Below are 15,814 nucleotides of genomic sequence, written 5' to 3' on the forward strand. Positions count from 1 at the left end.
GTTGAATCTTTGATGAGCCAGTCATCCAGGTAGGGAAATACCTGAAGAACATGGTTTCTGAGAGCTGCAGCTACCACTACCAGGCACTTGGTGAACACTCTGGGAGACGAGACCAGGTCGAAGGGTAGAACTCTGTATTGGTAATGCAGATTCCCCACCCGAAATCTGAGATATTAGCGGGAGGCCGGATGAATGGGAATATGAGTATAAGCCTCCTTGAGATCCAGAGAGCATAACCAGTCGTTCTGATCTAGGAGGGGATAAAGGGATGCCAGGGATAACGTGCAAAATGTTTCTTTGACTAAAAATTTGAGAGCCCTGAGATCCAGAATGGGCCGCAGATCGCCCATCTTCTTTGGAACAAGGAAGTAACAGGAGTAACCCCCCCCCCCCTGTTCTGCTGTTCCAAAGGAACTGGTTCGATGCCATGGAGACGAAGCAGAGCTTGAGCTTCCTAAAGAAGAAAGGCGGTCTGGGATGGACTGGAAGGATACTCTCATAAAAGAAGCTCTGGTGGAACCTGAGTGAAATGAAGAGAGTATCCTTTCCTGATGATTGACAGCATCCAGAGGTCGGATGTGATTGTCTCCCATCGGTGATAAAAATGATGGAGACAACCTCCAATAGGGGGAAGATTGTTCAGATACAGAACGGTGGAGGTTATGCTCTGTTTTAAACAGTCAAAAAGGCAGAGGGTTGAGATTTCTGTTGCTTCTGATTCTGCTGCTTCTTGGGAGGAAGGCAAGTGTAAGAAGCTACTCTCAGAGCAAAACACCTCTGGTAAATAGGAGGAGGGCGTGTAGGCTTGGCAGGAGCTGGCTTTGGCTTAGGTCTGACAGTAGAAGCAAAGGATTTTTCATGCTCAGACAATTTCTTGGTGGCTGCCTCAATAGATTCATCAAAGAGGTCATTGACTGCACAAGGAATATTAGCCAAGTGGTTCTGAAGATTAGGATCCATGCCAATGGTACAAAACCAAGCAAGGCGGTGCATTGCTACAGAACAAGCAGCCGCCCTGGCAGACAACTCAAAGGCATCGTAAGAAGACTAAAGTAGATGAAATCTGAGTTGTGATAGAGAAGCTATGACTTCTTGAAATTCAAAGTGCTTTTGAGTATCTAAATAACTGAGAAATTCAGGCAAAAGAGCAATGAGAAACTCAAAATAAGTGATAAAATGGAAATTGTAATTAAGGACTTTAGAGGACATCATGGCATTTTGATAGATGCGACGTCCGAATTTGTCCATAGTTTTCCCTTCCCTTCCAGCATAAACCTTGGAAGGATGGAACCTTTTCAAAGATGACTCCACAAGTAGGGATTGGTGAGATAACTGTGAATTCTCAAATCCTTTGCAATGGAGAGTTTTATATCTGGAGTCTAATTTGCCTGGAACAGCTGGAATTGCATAAGGAGTCTCCAGACATCTGGTAAAAGTCTGAGACAAAAGCTTATGAAGAGGAAGCTTAAGTGACTCTGCCGGAGGTTGAGGAAGATGCATGACTTCGAGATACTCCTTAGAGTATTTGGAACCAGCATCCAATTGAAGGTCCAAGTCAATAGCCATCTGACGAAGAAATGAAGAGAAAGATAGCTGATCCACCAATGCCTTGCCTCGAGAAGGACTCGAGGTTGTCGAGGCAGCCTAGGTCGAAGATGAAGGTTCGGCAGGAAAAAAGGCATCAAAAGAATAGGGAGACTTGGACGAAGCAATCGAAACCGGTGAGTCCTTGAGGTGTGGAAGTGGAGACTTCGATCGAGGAGTCAATGGTCTAGTAGAACTTGAAGATATAGATTGAGGCTTAGTTGAAGAAGGACGCTCTTTGGAAGAAGAGCCATGCCTGGATGTATGCCTCGATCATCGATGAGAATGGTGCTTGGAAGCAGGTCTTGAAGATCAAGGAGACTTCGCCCCGGAGATGGAAACAGTCAATGCCACCAAGAAATGGATAGGGCTGGAAGCTGTAGATCGAAGCTCCAGAGGCTTGATGGAGGAACCTCGATACATTCCCAAAGACTCTGCTCCTTGTATGGAGTGTGAGGATTCCTGTCGAGGCACTTGCAAAGAATCTGCTCCTTGCTTCATGTGCACAGATGTCAGACCAGACATTCGCAGAGACTCTGCTCCCTGCATAGTGTGTGTAGGCATAGGAAGAGGTTCGACCTCGCGGGAGTCTGCAGAATGCCCAGGCTGGATTAGAGTAACAAGCTTCTCTAACATGGTCTGGAAAGAAGCCAGCAAGGATGGATCTGCGTCTGAAACCGGACCACCTGCTTTGGCTGGAGGTTCCACAGAGACAGTGGAAATGTGCTTCGACTTGGAAGTCTTAGGCACCTTAAGCACCACCGCTGGAACTTTCTGCTGAGCTATCTGACCTGAGGATACAGGGGAAGATACAGCAGATGTCATTGAGGAAAGAGTCGCTGCAAACGAAGAAGTTCTGATGAGGCTCGAGGTCGAAGCAGCGGAGACATGAGGACCCTCGGTCAAAGGTGAGACTGAGATCAGCTTCGGAGTCGAGGAAGTGGTCGAATCCATCCCAAAGAGCTTCTCCATTGAAAGTAGACGATGTTTAAGAGCTCGAGGTTGAAGAATAGCACAGCGCTCGCATGACTTCGGATGATGATCTGGCCCAAGGCACTTGAGACACCTACTGTGTGGGTCCGTGAGAGAAATCGCACGTTGACACTGGCTACACTTCTTGAAGCCTGTTGCTGGTCGGGACATAGGAAGAAAAACAGCCGCCGCAAAGTCGAAGCCCCTGGTCTGCGGCCAAGCAGCCTGCCCCGGCAGCCGAACGGAAGAAATAATTTTTTTTTTTTAACTAGAAATAAAAGAAATAACAGAAATACAGCGATTCGTGAAGAAAAAAAACACAAACCGCGGTGAGAGAAGGCACGACATAAAGAGATTTCTATTCCGCCTGTGCCTTGCGGTTCAGACATAAGTAAGTTAAACGCAGAGAGTCAAAGAGGGACTTCTCGGCTCTGCGGAAAACTGAGAACTGAGGAGATGTGCCCTGTGCTGGGCGGGAAGGCACTAGCGCATGCGCAGTGCGGCTGACTCAAAACTTCTAGTTTCTAAAAACAAGTATGCTTGCGAGGCTTCCGCATCGGGGCTCCGTCGATGACATAACCCATATGTGAGAATAGGCTGCATACTTGTCCTGGGATAAAAATATGATCATGTTTCCCCACTTCTGTACAAATCACATTAGTTACCTGTCGAACATAGAATCAGTTACAAGATCCTACTTCTGGAAATGAAGACGGGAAACTGATAGGGTTGACGATCAGTCTAGAAGAGATAAGCAGGCAGATTGATAGGCTTAAGAGCGATAAATCCCTGGGACCAGATGGCATCCATCCAAGGGTCATCAAGCTCGAGAAATGGGCATCGACATGTCAAATGAGGTTCAACATGGATAAGTGTAAAGTGATGCATGTCAGTAACAAAAATCTCATGTATTAATACAGGATGTCAGGGGCGGTACTTGGAAAGACCTCCCAAGAAAGAGACTTGGAAGTTCTGATTGACAAGTCGATGAAGTCATCCGCGCAATGCGCGGCGGTGGCGAAAAGGGTGAACAGAATGCTAGGAATAATTAAGAAGAGGATCACGAACAGATTGGAGGTTATCATGCCACTGTACTGGGCCATGGTGCGCCCTCACCTGGTGTACTGCATCCAGCACTGGTCGCCATACATGAAGAAAGACACAGTACTACTCGAAAGGGTCCAGAGAAGATCGACTAAAATGGTTAAGGGGCTGGAGGAGTTGCCGTACACTGAGAGATTAGAGAAACTGGGCCTTTTCTCCCTTGAAAAGAGACTGAGAGGGGACATGATTGAAACATTCAAAATACTGAAGGGAATAGACTTAGCAGATAAAGACAGATTGTTCACCCTTTCCAAGGTAGGGAGAACGAGAGGGCACTCTCTAAAGTTGAAAGGGGATAGATTCCGTACAAACGTAAGGAAGTTCTTCTTCATCCAGAGAGTGGTAGAAAACTGGAACGCTCTTCCGGAGTCTGTTATAGGGGAAACCACCCTCCAGGGATTCAAGACAAAGTTGGACAAGTTCCTGCTAAACTGGAATATATGCAGATGAGGCTGGACTCATTTAGAGCACTGGTCTTTGACCTGGGGGCCGCCGCGTGAGCAGACTGCTGGGTACGATGGACAAATGGTCTGACCCAGCAGCGGCAGTTCTTATGTTTAAAATCTGTCAAAGTAACCAGCCCGAATTTAATGACAGACTCCTCATCCCTTACAGCACATCAAAAGCTCATCGCTCCATGTCACAGAATCTTCTTACTATACCATCTCTGAGGCTAATTAACACCATGACAGCTAACAATTTTACCGTTACAGCATCCACCCTATGGAATTCCATGCCTAATTACCTACGGGCAACATCTGCTTTAAATCAATTCAAATACAATCTAAAAACTTTCTTGCTCCAGGATGCTTTCAGATAATAACTGCCCTTCTAAGGACAAATTAGGTCTCTTCTGGGTTTTTCCCTTCCTAGCGTTCTTCCATTTTATGTCCTTTTTTGCAAATATTGTAGTTCTTGCCCTTCTCCTTATGTCTGGTGAGGTCTGTTAGTCAAGAAGTTTGTTGAACAAACTTTCCTTAGTATTGTCCAGCTTCATTAATTTTAACTTGATTTTAATGTATCTTTTATATGTATTATTAGTATTGTAGACCGCATAGAAGCCTAATTAGGCGGTATAAGAAATTTTTAATAAATTTGAAACTTGGAAGAGTAGGAATATTTAGGCAGATTAGATAGGCCCTGTGGTCTCTATCTGCCTTCATTTTTCTATGTTTCTATTGCCAGTTTGACCTAAGGGTTCTATCCTTTTAGTCAAGGGTATAGCCATTGCAAAATAAAATGGAGCCTAATATACTCTATACAGGAAAATTAATTGTACCTATTTTTAAATAATAGGCAAATTTGGATGGGCTTATATCTTCTAAAGAATTTAAATTTTATATAAAAGTTGTCCAAAGATCCTGGGAACATACATGTCCCAATATGTGGACTTTTATTTACAGTCCCTGGACGTCATGTACTTGGACTTCAGCAAATTTTTTGATAGCATCCCCCACCGCAGGTTATTGAGCAAGATGAAATCGATGGGATTAGGTGAAACACTAACTGCATGGGTCAACGATTGGCTGAATGGTGGATTTCAGAGGGTAGTGGTTAATGGTACCCTCTCCAAAACGTCAGAGGTGACCAGTGGTGTGCTGCAGGGCTCAGTCTTGGGCCCGATCCTTTTCAACATATTCATGAGTGGCATGACTCAAGGGCTTCAGGGTAAAATAACATTATTCGACGACGATGCCAAACTATGTAACATTGTACGTAACAGCAATTTGTCCGACAGCATAACGCAAGACCTGCTTCTATTGGAACATTGGTCCTCGACCTAGCAGCTTAGCTTCAACGCTAAAAAATGCAAGATCATGCACCTTGGCAACAATAATCCGCGCAGAACGTACACATTGAATGTAGAGACCTTGACAAGGACTACAGCAGAACATGATCTGGGGGTGAACATTAGTGAAGACATGAAAACTGCCAATCAAGTGGAGAAGGCTTCATCCAAGGCAAGGCAAATGCTGGGTTGTATCCAGAGAAGTTTTGTTAGTCGGAAGCCCGACGTCATAATGCCATTGTACAGAACCATGGTGAGGCCTCATCTGGAGTACTGCGTACAATTCTGGAGGCCACATTACCGTAAAGATGTGCTGAGAGTTGGGTCGGTTCAGCGAATGGCCACCAGGATAGAAACATAGAAACATAGAAGATGACGGCAGAAAAGGGCTACAGCCCATCAAGGATGGTCTCGGGGCTCAAGGATCTCTCGTACGAAGAAAGGCTGAACAAATTGTGGCTATACTCTCTCGAAGAAAGTAGAGAGAGGGAAGACATGATTGAGACGTTTAAGTATATCACTGGTCGTATCGAGGTAGAAGATGATATTTTCTTTCTTAGAGGATCCTCGGCCACAAGGGGGCATCCGCTGAAAATAATGGGCGGGAAGTTTCATGGCGACACCAGGAAGTACTTCTTCACCGAAAGAGTGGTTGACAATTGGAATGAGCTTCCTGTACAGGTGATCGAGGCCAGCAGCGTGCCAGATTTGAAAAACAGATGGGATGCTCATGTCGGATCTCTAAGAGGGGATGGGTCATCAGAGTGCGATCTCTCAAAGAGTAGCTAAGGGGGTGGGTCAATAGAGTGGGCAGACTTGATGGGCCTTGGCCCTTTTCTGCCGTCACTTTCTATGTTTCTATGTTTCTAATCTGCAGTTAATAGAGCTATTTCATAAGTGCAAGATTCACTACATTATATACAGATATTAAAAATCTTAATTGGGTCAAGCAAAGAAAAGATCATTTTAGTTACTATGGATGTCATTTCAGGGTATACTAATATCTCACAGGGGCAAGCAGTACAAGTAGTTGAATTTGGTCAACTTATCTATATTGGGGGACAAATTAAATTTATTGACATCATTAATGCAATTTATAGTTGAACATAATTATTTTGAATTTGAACAATGCTATATTTTTTATTTTTTTTTCAGATAAAGGGGGTGGTAATCGGTGCCATAGTAGCCCCATCCACTGCGTGTCTATATTAATCAATTTGAAGAATTAAATATTTATACTAGTTACTATTATTCACAGGGTATATCTTGGAAACGGTTTATTGATTATATCGTATTCATACGAGGTCTATTCAAAAAGTTCCAGGACTGATTTTATAAAAATCTATTAAACAATCTTATAGCTTATTCCATTGGGTCCCCTTCAAAGTACTCCTCTTCCCTACATATACACTTTTTCCAACATCATTTCTACTTATGGAAAAGAGTAATAAGAACTGAAGAATAAGCCTTACTGGTCCATCTAGCCCAGTATCTCGTCTTCACGAAGGCCAATCTAAGTCACAAATACCTGGCAAAAACCCAAATAGTAGCAGAATTCCATGTCACCAATCCAGGGAAAGCAGTGGCTTCTCCCATGTCTGTCTCAACAGCAGTTTATGGACTTTTCCTCTAGGAACATGTCTAAACTTTTTTTTTTTTTAAACCAGCTACATTAACCACTCTTACCACATCCTCTGGCAACACATTCCAGAGCTCAACTATTCTCCAAGTGAAAAAATATTTCCTCCTATTGATTTTAAAAGTATTACTCTGTAACTTCATTGAGTGTCCCTATGTCTTTGTAAATCTTGATGCAATAAAAATCGATCCACTTATACCCATTCTACACTACTCACGATTTTGTTGACTTCAATCATATCTCCCTTTCAGCCATCTCTATTACAAGCTGAAGAACCCTAATCTCTTTAATCTTTCCTTTTCTTTTAACCTTTTCTAATGCTGCTATATCTTTTTTGAGATAAGGAAACCAGAACTGAATGCAATACTCAAGGTGAGGTCACACCATTGAGTGATACAGAGGCATTATTAGTCTTGTGTACCATCCTTTTTCTAATAATTCCTAGCATCTTGTTTGCTTTCTTGGCTGCTGCCACACATTGGGCTGAAAGTTTCAGTGAATTGTTCATGATGACACCCAGATCTTTTTCTTGAGCGCAGACCCTCAAGGTGGACCCTAGCATCCGGTAACTATGATTTGGATTATTCTTCCCAATGTGCATTACTTTGCATTTGTCCACATTAAATTTCATCTGCCATTTGGATGCCCAATCTTCCAATTTCCTAAGGTCTTCCTGCAGGTTTTCACAGTCCGCAAGCATTTTAACAACTTTGAACAGTTTAGTGTCATCTGCAAATTTAGTCATCTCACTCGTAGTTTCTGATCATTTATAAGTAAGTTAGGTAGCACCGGTCCCAGTACAGATCCCTGTGGCACATCACTATTTACCCTCCTCCACTGAGAAAAATGGCCATTTAATCCTACTCTTTGTTTTCTGTCCGATAACCAATTCTTAATCCACAATTGAACATTGCCTCCTATTCCATGACTCTTTAATTTTCTCAGGAGCCTCTCATGGGAACTTTATCAAAAGCTTTCTGGAAATCTAGATACACTACATCAACTGGCTCACCTTTTATCCACATGTTTATTCACACCTTCAAAGAAGTGAAGCAAATTGGTGAGGCAAGATCTCCCTCGGCTGAACCCATGCTGACTCTGTCTCATTAAATCATGTTTGTCTACATATTCCACAATTTTATTTTTTATAACTGTTTCTACTGTTTTTTTTATAACTGTTTCCACTGTCAGGCTTATCGGTCTGTAATTCCCTGGATCTCCCTTGGACCCCTTTTTAAAAACTGGAATAACACTAGCCACCCTCCAATCTTCAGGTACTACAGACAATTTTAGCAACAGGTCATACATCACTAACAGATCAGCAATATCATGTTTGAGTTCTTTCAGTACCCTGGGATGTATACCATCCAGTCCATGTGATTTATCAATCTTTAACTTGTTGATTTGGCTTAGTACCGTATTTTCACTCATATACCGCGCACCCGTGTAAAACGCGCACACGGGTATAGCGCGCGGGAAACTGTAATTTGTGTAAAGAAATTTTTATATACCGCGCACCCCGTATACCGCGCATGCCGCCCCGACTCTCCCGTCGCCGCCCGACTCTCCTTTCGCCCGCCCCGACTCTCCTCTGGCCGCCTGATTCTCCTCTGGCCGCCCCGACTCTCCTTTCGCCTGCCCTGACTCTCCTCTCCCCCTTGAAGTCCTGTCCCCACCCTGAAAGCCTGATGTCCCCCCCTGACGTCCGATTCACCCCCCCGCAGGACCGCTCGCACCCCCACCCCGAAGGAGCGCTCGCACGCACTCGCACCTGCACCCCCACCCCGAAGGACCGCTCGCACCCCCACAGCCTCCCGACCCCCCCCATCATGGAGAAGCTCCTACCGCTGTCCTGCTGCTTCCTCTGCCGGCGGTCCCGGCCCTTCTGTGAGCCCTGCGTCTGCGCTGCTTCCTCTTCCGGCGGTCCCGCCCTTTCTCTGACGTCAGAGAAAGGGCGGGACCGCCGAAAGAGGAAGCAGCACAGACGCAGGGCTCACAGAAGGGCCGGGACCGCTGGCAGAGGAAGCAGCAGGACAACGGTAGGAGCTTCTCCATGATGGGGGGGGGGGTCGGGAGGCTATGGGGGTGCGAGCGGTCCTTCGGGGTGGGGGTGCGGGTGCAAGTGCGTGCGAGCGGTCCTTCGGGGTGGGGATGCGAGCAGTCCTGCGGGGTGAATCGGACGTCGGGGGGGGGGGGGAACTATGTAAAAAAAAAGTTGTAAAACGCGCTCACGCGTATAACGCGCATGGTTATGCACGGTTTGTAAAATCGTGTATAACGCGCGCGTTATATGCATGATAATACAGTACATCTTCCAGGTTCACTGAGATTTCTTTCAATTCCTCCACCTCATCACACTTGAATATAATTTCCAGTTCAGGAAGATTTCTTACATCTTCCGTAAAGACCGAAGCAAAGAATTCATTCAGCCTCTCTGCTATGGCCTTATACTCCCTGAGCACCCCTTTCGCTCCTTGATCATCAAACGGTCCCACGGATTCCCTCACAGTTTTCTGCTTTTGATGTACTTGAAAAAATTGTTACTATGAGTTTTTCCCTCTTTGGCAATCATATACCCCCCTCATCTGTCTCTTTTCCAAACTGAAGAGCCCCAAATTCTTTAGTCTTTCCTCATACAAGAGTTCCATCCCCTTTATCAATTTAGTTGCTTGTCTTCAAACCTTTTCTAATTACACTGTATCTTTTTTGAGATACAGTGAACCAGAACTGTGCGCAATACTGAAGCTGAGAACGCATCACGGAGTGATACAGAAGCATTATAATATTCTCAGTCTTATTTACCATTCCTTTCTTAATAATTCCTAACATCCTATTTGCTTTTTTTGCCTCAACAGCATATTGGGCAGAGGATTTCAGTGTACTGTCTACAGTGACACCCAGATCTTTTCCTTGGGTGCTGACTCCTAAGATGGACCCTAGCATAAGGTAACTATGACTTGGATTATTCTTCCCGATGTGCATCACTTTAATAATAATAATAATAACTTTATTTTTCTATACCGCCATAGTCAGATGACTTCTAGGCGGTTCAACATCGAAAGAAGGCTGGACATTCAGCGAATTACAAATGCATGAGGGGAAAGTTACAGAAGAAAGGGTAGTAGTAGAGGGAAATGTAAGAGGGGTTGAAAGTGGAAGGGAAAGTGAGAGGGGTAGGAATTGCCTGAAGATTGCTTTGGGTTGTAGGGGGAAAAAGCGTAGTGAGCATGGATTGGTCTGTTTAGGTGATGAATTTGTCAAACAGAGTGATTTTGATAGATTTTCAGAATTGCAGGTCTGGCAACCTCCCCCCCCTCGTGATCGTGAGTCCAGCAGCCCGCCCCCCTCCCTCACGACTGCGGCTCAAATAGCTTTCCTCCCTCCTGATCGCGGGTCAAATGGCAAAACCCCCCCCACACACACACACAAAAAAAAATGCTGCGACTCCCTTACCAGGTCAGCCCCTTTGCACCTCCCGCTCCGGGCCTACTAACCTCTTAGAAGCTTCATCAATGAAGAGAAACATCACAGACCTGCTCTGGGACCTTCCTCCGGCAAAGTCCCTCTTTCCATTGTAACATCCGGTTTTGTCATAAGTTACATCAGGAGGGGGGACTCAACTGGAGGAATGTCCCGGGGCAGGCCTGCAACGTTGCCTCTTTGTTGATGAAGCTTCTAAGAAGCTGGTTGGCCCAGGGTGGGAGGTACAAAGGGGCTGACCCGGAAGGGGGGTTGCTGTTTGTCCCTCACAATTGTGAGGGAGGGAGGGGGGCTGTTGGACCCATGACTGTGGGGGGGCTGCTGCTACACCTGCGAAGGGGGAGTGGGGTTGCTTGGGCTGCTAGACTGGCTGGAATTTAAGGAAAGGGAAACAGTTGCTGGATCTGGTCTGGGGATTGGGGGAAAGAAGTGCTGGGCCCATGTTGGGGGGGGGTGACTGGAGCTAGAGGGAAGGGATAGGTGCCAGACCCACACCTGGGGATAGAGGTGTTGGACCCATAGGAAGGGGGCTAGAGGGAAAGGAGAGAGGTGCAGGACCTGGAGGGAGGAGGAGAGAGAAGGGAAGAAAAGGAGAAAAGCTGAACCAATTGGATGAAGGAAGAGTGAATGAAATATTGAACGTAGCGAAGGGATGGAGGGAAAGAAAGAGTGTGAGAGACACATTGGTGTAAGAGAGGGGAGAAGCTGGACACAGTGAGATATACAAAAAGAGGGTTGATGGTGGGCATGGATGGGGGCAAGGGAACAGGGACAAAAAGGGGAATGCTGCATTAGGGTGGTATATGGACACAGACAGAAGATGGCTAGACATGGGGGAGAATAAGAACGCAGAAGGAAGATGTTGGACTTAGGGGGACTAGGGATTTAGAGGAGTGATACTGTACACAGGGCAGGGGGATCAGAGAATGGTGAGATGATGAAGACAAGGAGATGGGTACAGGAGAAATACTAGAATGGGACGTATAGGAGACATAGAGAAGGGAGATGCTGAACATGGGGAAAGGAAACCCGATGTATAACTGCATGGGTCAATGATTGGCTGAGTGGCAGACTTCAGAGGGTGGTGGTTAATGGTACCCTCTCTAAAACATCGGAGGTGACCAGTGGAGTGCCGCAGGGCTCAGTCCTGGGTCCACTCCTTTTCAACATATTCATAGGGGATCTGACTCAAGGGCTTCAAGGTAAAATAACACTATTCGCCGATGATGCCAAACTATGTAATATAGTAAGTGAATGCAGTTTACAGAATTATATGGCGCAGGACCTGCTTACATTGGAAAGTTGGTCTTCAACCTGGCAGCTAGGCTTCAATGCTAAGAAATGTAAGGTCATGCACCTCGGAAGCGGAAATCCATGCAGGACGTACTTCTTGAACGGAGAAACTTTAACTAGGACTTCAGCAGAACGAGATTTAGGAGTAATCATCAGTGCAGACATGAAAACTGCCAATCAAGTGGAGAAGGCTTCATCTAAGGCAAGGCAGATATTGGGTTGTATCAATAGAAGTTTCGTCAGCCGAAAGCCTGAAGTCATAATGCCGTTGTACAGGGCCATGGTGAGACCTCATCTGGAGTACTGTATGCAATTCTGGAGGCCACATTACAGTAAAGATGTGCGCAGAATTGAATCGGTTCAACGGACAGCCACCAGGATGATCTCGGGGCTCAAGGGTCTCTCGTACGAAGAGAGACTGAACAAATTGCAGCTCTACACTCTTGAGGAACGTAGGAAGAGGGGAGACATGATCGAAACATTTAAGTACCTCACGGGACGTGTCGAAGTGGAAGATGATATTTTCTTTCTCAAGGGACCCTCGGCCACAAGAGGGCACCCGCTCAAACTCAGGGGCGGAAAATTTCATGGCGACACCAGAAAGTATTTCTTCACAGAGAGAGTGGTTGATCATTGGAACAAGCTTCCAGTGCAGGTGATCGAGGCAGACAGCGTGCCAGACTTTAAGAATAAATGGGATACCCATGTGGGATCCCTACGAGGGTCAAGATAAGGAAATTGGGTCATTAGGGCATAGACAGGGGGTGGGTAAGCAGAGTGGGCAGACTTGATGGGCTGTAGCCCTTTTCTGCCGTCATCTTCTATGTTTCTATGTTTCTATAACTACACAATGGGGGGATGGTACTGGGGGAAGGCAAACTGGAAAAGGACTTGGGGGTTTTGGTGGATAAAACAATGCGCAGCGGCCTCAAAGAAGACAAACAGAATGTTGGGCATTATCAAAAAAGGTATCACTACCAGAACGAAGGAAGTTATCCTGCCACTGTATTGGGCAATGGTGCGCCTGCATCTGGAGTACTGCGTTCAATACTGGTCACCGTACCTTAAGAAGGATATGGCGATATTCGAGAGGGTCCAGAGAAGAGCAACAAGGAAGATAATAGGCACGGAAAACCTTTCATATGCTGAAAGGCTAGAGAGGCTGGGGCTCTTTTCCCTGGAAAAGCGGAGACTTAGATGGGACATGATAGAAACTTATAAAATCATGAAGGGTATAGAGAAGGTAGAGAGGGACAGATTCTTCAGACTAGCGGGGGCAACAAAAACAAGAGAGCATTCAGAAAAATTGAAAGGAAACAGATTCAGAACAAATGTTAGGAAGTTAAGAACATAAGAAGTTGCCCCCACTGAGTCAGACCAGAGGTCCATCTTGCTCAGCGGTCCGCTCCCGCGGCGGCCCATCAGGCCTAGTGCCTGAACAGTGGTCCCTGATTAATTTTGTAACTTACCTCTAATCCCATCCCTAAAATCTACCTCTACTCTTAGCTGTACCCCTCAATCCCTTTGTCTTTGAACCCCTGTAGCGTGCTCCTGTTTATCACATCCTCTGGTAGCACGTTCCATATATCCACCACCCTCTGTGTGAAAAAGAACTTCCTGGCGTTTGTTCTAAGTCTCCACTTTTCCAGGGAGAAAAGCCCTAGCTTTTTCAGTCTGTCAGTATATGAGAGGTCCTCCATGCCCTTTATTAGCTTAGTTGCTCTTCTCTGGACCCTCTCAAGTACCTCCATGTCCTTCTTGAGGTACGGCGACCAGAACTGAACACAGTACTCCAGGTGCGGGCACACCATAGCACGATACAGTGGCAGGATGACTTCCTTTGTCCTGGTCGTGATACCCTTCTTAATGATACCCAACATTCTGTTTGCTTTCCTTGAGGCCGTGGCACACTGCGCCGACGCCTTCAATGTTGTGTCTACCATCACTCCCAGGTCTCTTTCACCCCTAGCGTTGATCCCCCCATTTTGTAAGTGAACATCGGGGGTTTTTTCCCTATATGCATGACCTTGCATTTCCCTATGTTGAAACTCATTTGCCACTTTTGGCCCATTTTTCCAGTGTTGTCAGATCTTTTTGGAGATCTTCACAGTCCTCCATGTTATTGACCTTGCGATATAGTTTGGTGTTATCCGCAAATTTAATAACCTCACATTTTGTTCCTGCCTCCAGTTCGTTAATGAATATATTGAATAGGAGCGGTCCCAGCACCGACCCCTGTGGAACTCCGCTCGTGACCCATTGCCAGTCTGAGTAATGTCCCTTTACTCCAACCCTCTGTTTCCTGTCCGCCAGCCAGTTTTTGATCCATCGGTGGACCTCCCCTTGCACCCCATGGTTCCATAGCTTCCTTAGTAGTCTTTCGTGTGGCACCTTGTCGAAGGCTTTTTGGAAGTCAAGGTAAATGATATCTATGGATTCCCCTTTATCCACCTGGCTGGTTACCCCCTTAAGAAGTATAATAAGTTCGTGAGGCATGACCTGCCCTTGCAGAAGCCATGCTGGCTCGACTTTAGTTCTTCTTCACTCAGAGGGTGTTGGACACCTGGAATGCGCTTCCAGAGGAGGTGGTAGGGCAGAGTACGATTTTGGGTTTCAAAAAGGGATTGGATGGTTTCCTGAAGGAAAAGGAGATTGAAGGGTATAGATAGAGGGTTACTATACAGGATATTAAATGATTAGGGAATAAAAAGTTTTAGGTAAAAGATCACTTACAGGTCATGGACCTGGGGGCCGCCACGGGAGCGGACTGCTGGGCATGATGGACCCATGGTCTGACTCAGCAGAGGCGATGCTTATGTTCTTAACAATACATGCACAGAAATAGAAGATGGAAGGTGAGTATGGAGAAAGAAAAAATGTCAAGTGGTCAGAAGACCCTGGCAAGTGAGTTAAGAAAAGACAAAAGAAAACAGAGACCAGCGCCTGAGACCAACATGATTTGAAGAATAAAATGATGAGATAACAAATTTTATTTTCTGTTTTGTGATTAGAATATATCAGATTTAGAATATATCCTGCTAGAGCTGGTGTTAGACAGAACTGGGGACTGCAAAGCCCAGGCCGTGCTTCTTTAGATTCCAGCTGGCTTAGTGGCCTATTAGTGGGTTGGTCTGCATGTAAAAGTCTTTAACCTGTAACTACTGCAGGACTAAAAGTAGGGCAAGGCAGCTGAGGCAAACGTGTGACCCCCAAGTATCAGACTGCATACAATACTGTATAGCTTGCAAGACAGCTTTTGCAAGGACTGCACTGTGCTGTAGCATTGCTTTTAACTTTCACATAGCTTTTGTAATAAGTCATATTCAAGACTCCCTGAACTTACACCATCAAAGACATGAATATATATTCCCACATATGAAAGAGTTAAACAAGTCTTCCACATTCATGGAAGTGTTTGATTTTGTGTTAGTTTAAATTTTAATTGTATATCCATTCATTTAATAATTGATTGTCTGTTACTCATGATTTACATTTTATAAACTCAGGGCTCAATATTCTGACCACTGGAGGCAGCCCAGCTATCTCCTGCAGTTGGCGGTAAACCCAGAAATTGAATGCCGGACTGTATTTGGTGACCGATATTGAATTTCCAGGGGGGTTTTTGGCTGCTAGAAACACAGCCAGTTAAGTTTACCAGGTAACTTATAGCAGCCAAAGACAGACCTGCTACTTATGTGAGTCTATCTGGCCGTTAAATGTAACAGGTCAGTGAAGGAATATTAGCATTAATCAGCTAAGTTGCTCGACACAACCAGTGACCAAGCTAGCCACTATCTGTGAATAGCTGGTTATCTCCCACTAAATATTCATGGTTAGCTTGCTCAGCGCTGTTTACTTGGCCAGGAGACATTTCTGGTCAGTTAAATAATGCTGAATAACAGGCGGTTAATGTCAAATTCAACTACTAATTGCAAACAATTTAGACAAATTCA

At 45.4% G+C, this 15,814-nt stretch overlaps 1 protein-coding gene across 2 annotated transcripts in view; it reads right to left on the reverse strand.

The window, feature by feature from the left end:
• The window catches only part of KDM3B (lysine demethylase 3B), a 266,148-nt gene that overhangs the window by 223,621 nt on the left and 26,713 nt on the right, over positions 1-15,814 (reverse strand). The window lies entirely within an intron of this gene.

This window comes from Geotrypetes seraphini, chromosome 18 (assembly GCF_902459505.1).
Source record: "Geotrypetes seraphini chromosome 18, aGeoSer1.1, whole genome shotgun sequence".
Lineage (NCBI taxonomy): Eukaryota > Metazoa > Chordata > Amphibia > Gymnophiona > Dermophiidae > Geotrypetes > Geotrypetes seraphini.